General features: G+C 33.3%; 1 long non-coding RNA gene across 4 annotated transcripts in view; it reads right to left on the minus strand.

Moving 5' to 3' along the window:
- LOC143253281 (uncharacterized) overlaps positions 1–11,196 on the minus strand; it is a 50,243-nt gene extending 39,047 nt beyond the window's left edge. For 2 of the 4 annotated variants that reach the window (XR_013029486.1, XR_013029485.1), the window contains exons 1-2: positions 10,853–11,196; positions 9,019–9,089 (exon numbers count right to left, since the gene is read on the minus strand). This is a non-coding gene — a long non-coding RNA (uncharacterized LOC143253281). The remainder of the gene's footprint in view (positions 1–9,018; positions 9,090–10,852) is intronic. The other 2 variants (XR_013029484.1, XR_013029487.1) reach the window with 2 other exon arrangements.
- Between the last annotated feature and the right edge of the window lie 1,292 nt (positions 11,197–12,488).

Here is a 12,488-nt window from a genome sequence, read left to right on the forward strand (position 1 = left end):
AATTTAGAGCTTTTAAGCTATCAATTTGAATTTCCTTATTTATTACCATGAGTTTTGAAATCACATAACTCATGTAATACTCTTCAACTTCCTATGTGATTATTTTTTTCTTATATTTGACAGTTTAATAATGCACAATAGTACTGTTACTTGCAAATTAAACAAGCTCTGTAAAACTCATTAGAAATAATAGAAGAAACCACTGCTTATAACACACACACAAAATATATATCACTAACTATAAAAGGCTTATCCCCTTTGTCACTTTGTCAAGAATGCTTTCACCCTCCTTTTTTGAAAATTATTCATAATACACATCATCACTTAACAACAAAACTATTACCTGATTGTTCTTAGGCTAGCAATGATGTTTATGTTGAATGCTACATATTCATGTTGGTTTGTTCCTCTAGTCTTTACTTTTGATAACTTTGGTGATATAATAGCAAAACAGCTTAATTCAGAAGTTTTTTGACATTGAGTTGCAGTGAAAAGCAAAATTTAACAGTTTTTTTTTTTCAATTAAACCTTGTGTTATGTTTATGTATTAAGTCCAATGATTAAATTAGACTACAAATAGGCCTATATATACATTTTAGAGTTATTGTTTTAAAGGTTTTAAGTGGTGAATAAATATTCTTTTGTTATTTTAACTTTGTACAGTAACTTGGCCTTAAAACACAAAAGAAAAGATGTTTATTACTACTAAATATCTTTTATCTTTTGTTCAGCCAAAAGAGGTGAAATTTTGTCTGTATGTAAAAACATTAAATGATGAATAAATGTTAATTAATACATATTATTTTTGTATTCTAGCAAACATGTTATCTACTTTGCCGTAAAACATAAAGAAAATAAATTCTTATTGCAACCAAATATACTTATTCTTTTTATGGTCAAAATATACTCTTCAAAAAAAGAAACGCAAAAGGCAAAATATGAGACACATTGTTAACAAGTTTATTCAGGGTAGTTCTGTATGAGATGTGTGAAACTTTGCACATTCACTGCTGAACATCCAAAGTCTGCAAAGGCGAAGTCCACGCTCACTAGTTGAAGTTTAACGTCACTCAACGTCAATAACGAGTATGCCCCTCGTGAGCATCAATAACTGCTTGGCATCTCCTGCCCATGGAAGCGATGAGATGACAAATCACATCCTGTGGAATGGCTGTCCACTCAGCCTGCAAAGCTGCTGCAAGCTGAGGTAGAGTCTGCGGTTGAGGTTGTCGCCGTTGCAAATGTCGGTCCAACTCGTTCCAAAGATGTTTGATGGGGTTTAAATCTGGTGATCTGGAGGGCCAGGGAAGAACGTTGATGTTGTGGTGTCTCAAGAAGACAGTGGTGAGTCGGGCTGTGTGAGGACGCAGGCGTTGTCATGTTGAAAAACGTCGTTGACGTTCACCATGATGCACATGGGGCCTAAGAATCTCGTCGACTTATCATTGAGCCGTAAGATTCCCTCGAATGTGCAAAAGGTCTGTTCTGGCATTGTAGGCGATGGCAGCCCACATCATGATGCTGCCACCACTAAATCTGTCAACATCCTGCACACAGTTTGCTGCAAAATGTTCACCTCGGCAATGGTAAACACGGGTCCTTCCATCCTGCCTACGAAACATAAAACGTGATTCATCGCTGAACCAAACATGCCTCCATCATTGATGAGGCCATACCCGATGTGCCCGAGTCCACTGCAGCCGTGCTTGACAATGTTGCTGGGTGAGGATGACACCTCTGACTGGACGTCGCGGTCGGATTCCTGCATCTCGTAGACAGTTGCGTACTGTCTGATCGGAAATCCTACGCAGCCCTGGTATGGTTGAGGCAGTAGACGTTGCAGTGGTGGTCCTATCCCGAAGGTGACGTAACTGGATGTAGCGATCTTGTGCAGGCGTGGTCACATGAGGTTTGCCAGATCGTGGACAGTCACAAGTTGATCCATGTTGTTGGTGACGACTCCACAGCCTTGTGATGGTGCTTGGGTGGACATTCACAGCTCTGGCAACATCTGATCGAGATTCGCCTGCTTCCAAGCGACCAATGGCATTGTTGCGTTGTGCTTCAATCAGTCTTGGTGTAACTGTATTGCTTGTCGGTGGCTTAACACTGAGCTATGGAAACCGAGAACCCGTCACTTTTATAGGGATTTTGCACATGTTGCACTTGCAGAACATGCAGATCTCTCAAACAAATTTATTGGACACGCATGCATTTTGGCGAAAAATCCGATGTTTTCCTCTGTTTTCAAAGTGCACAACTTTTATTGTCATTTTGGTCCGACAATCAGTGTCTTAACATATGCAACATCGCATACTCTGAGCTTATAACGTTATTATATATATTTCTCTTTAAAATAAAAAAAATATCCCTTTTGAGTTTCTTGTTTTGAAGAGTATAGTTGAAAATTTGTTCACTGAAGGTCTGAACTATGTTTCTACTTCCTAACCCAGAATACAGTAAATAGGCTCAATAATGCTATTTAAGTCTCTTTCAGAGTGCATGTGTACTTTTGTTCAGAATAACATTTGTTTCTTCTTGCATTTTTGACCAAGTGATTAAAGAATCACTTTGAGACTACTCAAACAAAGTAGGTGTATTTTGAAGGTACAGACAAAAGTGTTTTAGATAAATTCTATATTTTTTGTTAATTATTCAACAATAGTTTCCTGTTATTTCTGAAGGGCTTTTGTACAAGTAAGAATATAATTTAGGGTTTCCATTGCAAGAATTCATATGCAAAGTGATTAGTACCATTATTGTAACATTTCTCTCAGTGTAAGATTTATAGTTAGATACATTAAAATGGGTCTAGAATTGCAAATACAATACTGGTTTCCCTCTATTATGTAAAAATGAATTTCCCAACCAAGTATTCACAGTACACACAGTGACTGGTTGCCACCAAACCAGTATGAGAGTAACAAACTAGCATAATACCTGTAACAGTACAGGCATTAATATCATTCCTATCAGTAATGTAGTTATTGCATTCATAGCTCTCAAGATAGAAATGCCATGATAATTGTATAGAAGTAAAAGGTTTAGCTAGTAAAAGCTACTCCATGTGACAAAATGAGATGAAATTTAATGTTTTAATAGAAGATGCATAGAAATGCTGACAGGGCCATTTAAATCTATTATTTTTGATAACAAAAACAGATATGTTAAATAATACACAACAAGCCAGCAGAAATGATGCCTATGGCCTAGGAAAATTATGGGTGCAAATTTAACTCCAGAACACTAACATACACATTATATGTACCACAAATGATCTTAACTAATGTGTAGCTCCTTCAAACAAAAGAAGTAAATGGACACTTGACTTACAACAACTGGATGAGTAAAGCTGGAGGAGAGTGCTCTTTACAAGTAACTTCAAATTGAAATTACATGAAACAAGCGTAGATAAACTGATGAATGGCAGACAGGAAGACAGTATTACAGTCAATGTACATGGGAATGCTGGGAATCAATACATGTGTGGACTGCATATCAGACACTTAATGACTGGGAATTTCTGACAATCTTATAGTTTAAAGGTATCATAATATTATCAGTTGCATTATTCTCTCAGGAGCAAGACCTTAGCAGTGTTATTAAGGCTGTTTGGGCTGACAGATAAACTGACAAAGCAGCAATCAATCAAAACTTGACTGAATTGTAGAGAGTAATATGGCACATTTGAAATACATTTACAGTCATACATTGATAACTGTTTGGTAGCATTAAAAATATTTATTTTGTCTAAAGCAAATATAAAATGTTAGTTGTTTAATAATTTTTGCTTCTCTTCTGTATTTTCTGTGTTTTACTAATAATGACTTGATCACTTAATTACAAATACTCATTGTTTGTGGCCCTTATACATTATGTCAGCATTTCCCAAACTGGGATTCCATATGATATATTCAGGGGTTCTGCAAGAAACTTTTGTGTAGCCAGGTAACAAATATCCTTTGTCATTGGATATTTCATTTATGAGCAAAGCCTAATTGATGACTCACTGTAAGTTAGTTACTAGTTATAGTCAAGTGCAGTATTTCAAGGAAACAACTTAGTCTTGAGTTTGTGAATCTTTTGTACCATTACAAAATTATAGTGATTTTAAGTTTTGATACTACTTAGCCATTAATTGATAGTTAAAGGAACTTTAAAGCAAAAAAACAAGTTCTTCTGATGACAATTTTGTTATTATTTAACTTTTAACATAAGAATCCAAAGGTATACATTAATAGTTTTAGAGCTCAAGTGTTCCATAGTGAACAAATTTAGAAAACACTGCATTATGTGTACCACTTAGGAATTTCTTCTATTAATTACAATACTGTACAATTACTTTAAACGTGTTTTTACAACTTCTTAATTTACATTTTCAACAGAAAAGTAGTTTACAATGAGAAGCTAGGAAAAGGAATATTTAATTGTTTAAGCAAGTAGATCCAACAAGTTTATTTTGTTTTTCTTTTATGAATTCTGCCCTTTTTCTTTTCTCTTGTGAGTATCTAACCTAAAAATTGTATATTCAAAAATACTGATAACTAATCCCTTTTTCACTCGAAAAGCAACATTACTGTTCCAGATTAGTAGAGATATAGAATTATTTTAAGTTAACAATGCTGTGAAATAAATTAAACATTTAAAGGTGTAGTAGTTTCAACTGTCAAAAAGTTCCTACAGTTACAACAGAAAGTGTTTGTATCCCTGCATTGTGAGTAGTTTTTCCTCATAACTTAAAAAGTATCAAGATTAGGCCAATAGAAGTATCATATATTATAAATATTATACTAACACACATCTACATAAATTTTTATGGAAGAAACAAGTTCAAGGTAAAATGGAGCTAACTGTAAATTAAAATGAGGCAGGACAAACCTAATGCAGGCTGTCAGTCTCTGGTTTGGTACAAGGACAACAAACAGACTGGAGAAAGAACAGGTGCAACAACCTATACAGACAAAATCTTATACTGCTTCAAACAGATGCAGGATGGTAGTGAGATCCCAAGTCATTGGGAAGGAAAACATTACCAGGAACAAAGACAGAGAGAGAAATAGTAGGAGAAGTCCCTCTGATAAAACCTGAAGAACATATAGCACTGTAGTGAAAAGTCACAAAAGTGTAACAATATAATCAAACTCCCACTGGACCAGAACCCTCTGGTCAGTATCTGGTACTATTGGCAACATGCCCATCAACAATGAATAAAACAATAAAATGAAGAACTCCTTCAATAGACACAGGGTCAGGTATAAATAGGTGTGTGTCATAACCCAAACTCTGATAAATGTGCAACCAAAGAGAAACAGGTTAAGTGTGGACTCGCAAATTTCACAAGAAATTCCAAAGTCTCAGATTCATGACTGAAAACAAATCTCCAAAGAAAAAGCATAAAATGTACCAAGAACTAGGTCAAATTGCAACCTAGAAAATTCCATCTACCATGAAACCACGTGTGTAAGCCAAAAACAAAAACAAATTAGCCAACATGAGGTAATAAGAATAGAAAAAAATAAAACCTAACATACCTGAGAAATCATTTCATAAACTGGCACATTAGGCCTAGCTAATTCTACTGAAAAAGTTAGGAAAAACAAGGCAAAATCCAACAGTATAAAAAAGGTATAAAACTTTCATCAGCTCAAAGAGGTTCAGCACATTCAGGAGGATTAGAGAGTAAGTTCAGAAGAAGGTTGACCCATATAATGATCAATCTTACAATGGATAATAACACAGTAATCCAACAATAGGTCTCCCTGTAAAAATAGTGCTATAGGTATAACATGCAAAGTGAAAACAAGAACCTCAGAATTCATTGTAGAGTATATGTAAAATATGCAAGTGTGAGAAAAAAATGACTGGAACTTAAATTAAAAGATTTCTTCAGTGCAAAAAAATTATAACAATGAAAAATTCTCACTCTAGGAATTAAACTATCAAAATCACAATTCATGCAAAGAGTATCACAAGAAAAAACTTCTGAATATGAGTACTGCCTAAATGAGAAGCAAAAGCCTAGTAAAATGGATTAGAAAGAGTTGCATCATGACAGTATGTTGCAGCACTTTTAATTGGTAGAGGGTTGACACATCATGAATTGAATAAGAGACAAATTGGAATCAGTCATTTCCAACAGGGGTGGGGATAGAAGGATTTGATATATAGAGGGCAGCACTGAAAGAGAATACCTATTTATGTCATACATATACTATATTCAAAATAAACTTCCAAAAAACATTTGCAAACTATAGTACACCATATACTTCTATTAGTTATCTTGTAAAAGCTAAGTTGCAGATAAATATAAAAATATATTTTTAACACTTAAAAATTATTAAAATTATAATCACCTATTTGGCATGCTTCAAAAGTCCTTGGTCTTAGTTTAGTTTGAGTTTTTTTTTAATTTCGCCCAAAGCTACATGAGGGCTATCTGCATCAGCCATCCCAAATTTAGAAGTGTTAGACTACAAGAAAGACAACTCTTGGGCTACTCTTTTACCAATGAATTGTGGGATTGAAAGGGCCAGCATGTTTGGTGTGACAGGGATTCAAACCCATGACCCTCAGATTACAAGTTGAATGCCTTAACTGCCTAGCCATGCTGGGCCTCCTTTACTCTTTGGAAACCAAGTTGGTTACTTGTTTAGTAAATAAGTAGGATCCATGAAAAACACATTTGATTGTTTGTATGATATAAATGCCCAAGCTCAAATATGTATGAAAAGAGGTCATAATCACAGCTCTATTTAATTTTTATCTATTTCTGTACATACTTGAATGTTTGTAGTTTAAACACCTATAGGTCTTGACAAAAAAAAAATAAAAATACAATTGTAAGAAAAAATATGAACTAACTAAAATACTATTAAAATTGAGCTTTGATTTTGGGTTGCTTTTTTGCAATTTCTTTGACTTTTTTTAAAAACTCACTCATTATATTAAACTTCTACAACTACTTTTAATAAAATAATAAATATACAACATTAAAATCATTTCAAAATAATGACTCTACGTGTGTCAACTATCACATCTCCCAAAGATGAGGTGTGACAAATCAAAACATTAATCATACTTCTGAAATGATTTTAATTGTGTATTGATTCTAACATTGTATATTTATTATTTTAACATTATACACAAATATCAACATAATTACATATACCATTAGCCACTTTATGTTTCTATCTTTCTTTACCCCAACAAAAGATGTGTGATGGTCAACATCATATCATTTCTTACTGATGTTTCTTTAGAGTTACCTCAAAAACTGAAAGATTAAGTTGGTTGGTTTGGTGTTTTATTACACAAAGCTGCTAGGTTATCTGTGCCAAACATCAGGTAAAAAGTTAAAATTAAAGTAAATTTAGTAAAATCCATAAAAGGAAATTAAGGTAAAACAAAGTTAAAAAAAAAATAAATAGCATTAAAACCAATGTTTACATCTAGTCTACAGTGGTAAGAGAGAAACTACAGTAATACCAGTTCTAAAGGACTTTCTGTAGCATAACTGTAATTATCATAACTCATCAGGAAGACTAACAGGTAAGTTCAAAAACCAGTCCTGGTTCCAAGTTAGTTGATGTTATGGCCATTTTCAGAAAGTAACAAAAGTTTTAAAAGACTTGTAGCAAAATTTTAATCATAACTTGCCAGGATGACTAACGGGTAGTTCAAACAGCAATGTTAGTCACCTGACGTTGGCCTTTCCAATCCTGGTTTAGAGCTATTTGATGTTACGGCCATTTTCTAATTTCGAATTGAATTAGATTTACTTTGATTCTTAAAAGGGAATCACATTAAAAAAGGTATAATCATTAAATTAAAAAACCTAAATAGCATAAAAAATTAATGGTCTTTAAAAAACTCAATAACACTGTCTAATGTTACAGATAAATCTTGGGATAGAAGATGTTTAAAATGGTGCTGTCGTTGAGAATCGTAATGATGACAACACAGTAAAATGTGGCTTGTTGTGACATGAGTGTTACACAACCAACACACTGGGTTTCAAAATTTTTGATCAGACTAATTTATCATTGTACAGAAAAGCTGCCTGCTTAACACTAGTCTGTAGCAATATAATACAGATAGTAAATCATCCAACAGAGCAAATATGAATTTTACTTTAACATTCTAGTCCCAGATTAGAATCATAAGCTGTTTGTTTTACTGTTACTGTCAATGGCAATAAGATTAAAGCTTCTAAATCATTGAACATTCAATGTTTGATCTTTTGTTTTCATGGTCAAACCAAACTTGTTCAAATAAACTGTAACTTCAATTATAATGAAAGTTGTAAACCCCAATATTTCCACTCAACTTGTTGAAAACCTACACTGTGAATAAGAATCCTGCAATAAGTCCTGAAATTATTAACACCAAAAACTTTATTAGAAACACTTTCTTTTTACAAGTTTTATGCATTTTCTATGTTTTACACAATTACCAAATCTGAAACAATTTTTATCAACTAAGAAAATGATGAAATTAAAAACTGATGAAAATTACAAAGTGGCAAACAAAAATAATTAGTTAATTAATAAATATTACAATTATCTATTTTTATTAATAGCTACATTGCAGGTGTGATTACATAGGTAAAAGACCTAGTTTTAATGTGTATTAAAAGAAATAGTTTCAATACTAATGTTACATGTTGGTGATACAGGTTTAATTCCGAGTTGCACCTGCAGTGCTTCTAGTAAAATCTATAATCATTAAACAATATGTAACAAAATTATTCTGACTATATCTAATGAAATGTATTATATTTCTTCATAATATCTCTGTTCCACTTTTAAGCTGAAGTCTGAAGTAACATCATTTTTGGACAGAAATGGTAAATATATATCAGGTTTAAACAATACCAAATTACTGTCACTGTTTACAATTTAAAGTGCATATTTAAAAAAAATTATTTACTTACCCTGAACTGTCAAGCAGTACAATTTATTTCTGCTGCAAGAATTGTTAATAATACCAACACAGATATATGAAATGTAATACAACTACCTTCTCTCACATTACATACTATCCTCTTCTGGTTGATCAAGCTCTTCAGACATCCAAGCAGTGTACGTTTGCTAGTGGTGGATGAAATTTTCTATTGTTTATACAGAAATACTGAACACAAGTCTAGAGGCAATAATTTCATTACATAAACCATTAGCTAGACTACATTTGGAATACTGTATACAGTCTTGGGTTCCTTGCCAGTGAATTGTTAGAAAAGGTTCAAAAGAGACTACTTGGATAATACCTGACATGGAAAGGTTGTCATACAAGAATAGGTTAAGATTTCTGAAACTATTTTCTCTTCAGTTTCAAAACAGTTAGATGGGATCTCATTAAGGTATTTAAGACTCTTAGGTGAACTGGTTGCATTAATGCATGATTTTTTTTTCTTGTTTTGAGAGTGTACTAGTACTCTGTATGTACAGATGGCATAGACACCCATATTAAAGCAATACAAAAGTAATCTGAATTTTCTTCTCTATAAATCATCAGAAGACAGATATAAAGAGCTAACTGACATATTTGCTCTGTCTCTGGTGTATATTCCACTTTTCAGCTATCTTTCTTCAACAAGCCTAGCAGCAACTATAAATTTATGATCATTTAATAGAGAAAAACCCTCTTCACAATCTTTAACTAACTATTTTATTATTATTCTATGTAATTTTTTTAATCATAATTCTAGTGTAAAGAATGTTATTACCCCTTGAAGTTGGTTATCTTTCAAAACAAAATGTTTCTTTAAAAACCTCAAGTGCATGGTGAAACAGGAATTACCAGCCAATAATAGATGAATATTAGATGATTTTAACATGCAGAATACCCAATGCTTTGTAAATTATGTAATTAGTGACTTTAAGGAGCCAGACCCTATATTAAGTGTGAAGTAGAAAAAACATTAATAGACATTCAGGTCACTGGAAGCTAAATATGAAGAGCTACCTGCATAGTCACTTTGTCTTCAGTGTATATACCACTTTTCAGATATTTATAGCATCTAAACATCAAAAACTGGTTAATATCCAAAACCAAAATTTATTATTTGCATTTATCATCATCTTTCTACTACAAATCTAGCACTCATCTAGTTATAGCACTAACTATAATTTTATTACCATTTGATACAACAGAACAGTTTTTGACTATCTAATTAATTATAAAAAGTACACTGCTAAATAAAAACTATATAGGGCTGGCTACTGAACTTGAAAAAAATGAACTAACCAAGACACATCACTTGATCAGCTAATAAACACATCAGAATAAGATGCCTCAACTTTACATGGAGTATAAAATATCTATAACACTGACTTCTATACTGGCAAAATGAACAGGACAAAAATATGTTATTCTAATGCAAAATAATCATAGAATATGTATTATAAAGCTAACTAAAGAAAAGGTATAATGATAAAAACTGATACTCTAGTCAAACACCAAGATTTTGAGAAGTGGGGAAGCCAGTAAAATAGGAATTTTATTCTCCATGTAAAGCCGAAACAGCTTAGTTTTTTATGTGAACATTACACAATTGTTATGTCCACTTCCATCCCAATCTAAGTATCTCATTTTTCAATTTAGTTGTAATATTTGTCTTTAATTGTATACTTAATGGTAAGAATGGTAGGACTAGGTGACACAATAGTTCATGTTTTCTCCAATTTTTATCAAAATATTTTATTGTACTATATAGAAGTCTATCTGCTATTGTTTGTATGTTTGAATATTTATGCATAAACTTTGAAGAAGTGATTTTAGGTACTCAATATGCTGTCCTAAGTAGTGTATTTTGTAATTACTGTAATTTGGTTTTCAATTGTTCTTTACTTACATTAATCCATGCTGGAGCTGCATAGTCTATTACAGGTCTTGTATATTTTGGGGATCCTTTCAGGTGTTATTCCACCGTTTTACCAGTTAGACTCCTAGAACATTATTCTCAAACATATAATAACAATAACGTAAACACGTCAAAGACAAGTAACACCTAATGCCACGAACATTTGATAGGTGACGCGTTTCACCACGTACCACAAAAGACGTCATTGATTAATATCCTCATATTAATCAGAAATTTGATTGTGTCAAAAATTGATTTCAGATAAATATGTGCTTGATGATGAAACTACAGATCAGGAACCAGCCATTGACAATGCAGCACAAAAACAACACTCTCAGTTATATCTTTCACTTTAATAATGGTCTCATCCTAGACCAATGGTTACCAACCAGGGGTACTCGCACCCCTTGGGGGTGTGAGATAGCGTTTCAGGTGGTGCGAGATAACATTTCAGTTTGTTTGTTTTTATATTAAGGGTACTGTCCTATATATTCAAAAATTACGTTTGATCTTTATTTCTTATTTTTCTTGTTACAAACGTAGCTTTTTACCTTGTTACGATAAACTATCGTTTCTACCGTCACCGGCGCAGACCGAAATTTTAATGTACAACTGTAAACAAACAGCACACGAAACGTAAACGTGACCTAAATATTCGGTACAACTGATTAGGTTGCGTTCGTAAACGCGGTCTTAAGGTGTCTATTATTTATTTATGTTATGTATTCACGTGATTGTGACTCGAGAAACTTCCAGAAGTATCCAGAATTAATTGATGACGTCATGTGACGTATATTCGAGAATGTTCTAGAAAGTTTCGCAGAGTATATAAACCCATGCTTGATGCTATGATAGTCAATGCATTGTTGATTCTGCGTTTGTGCAAAAAAAACTTCATTATGTCAGATAAAAGGAAATGGAATGATGATTATGTGAAGTTTGTTTCACTTGCATCGGAACAACTGAGTATCTGCAATAACCCCAGCGCATGCTTTATGAAGCTGTCCTTTCAAATGCAAGTTTGAAGTCATCTAAACTGCGGAAACCCTTCAACAACCGGCATGGTGGAGCAGCTGTTGCAAGCCATGATGTTGAATCGTTGAAAGATAAAAGGGCCTGCTTTGATTCTCGAGCAACCCTTCCAAAATTAGGATTTATATCTGCTGACAAACCACTGCTGATGGCTTTCTACCACGTGACGTATAAAGTAGTCAAATCAAAGAAGCCCCATACAGTTGCAGAAGAGGTGATAAAACTGTGTGCATTAGAAATGGCAACAATTATTCTGGGAAAAGAAGATTCAAACAAGTTTAAATTAGTGCCGTTATCAAATAATGTTATTCAAAACCAAATTGGTGATTTGAGTTCGGATATTTTGGACCAAGTTATTGCAGATATCAGGGCTAGTCCCTTAAAAATCTCTCTCCAATTGGACGAAACAACTGATGTTGCAACTTGCAGTCAACTCATCGCGCCTGTTCTTTGAAAATCTGAAAACAACCACAAAAGGGAAAAATGTCTTCCAGTGTGTGAAGGACTTTTTTGCAAAATATGATTTAGATATCCAAATTATTGGTTCTGTGTGTACCGACAGTGCCCATGCTATGCTAGGAAATAAATCAGGATT

Source organism: Tachypleus tridentatus, chromosome 6 (genome assembly GCF_004210375.1).
Source record: "Tachypleus tridentatus isolate NWPU-2018 chromosome 6, ASM421037v1, whole genome shotgun sequence".
Lineage (NCBI taxonomy): Eukaryota > Metazoa > Arthropoda > Merostomata > Xiphosura > Limulidae > Tachypleus > Tachypleus tridentatus.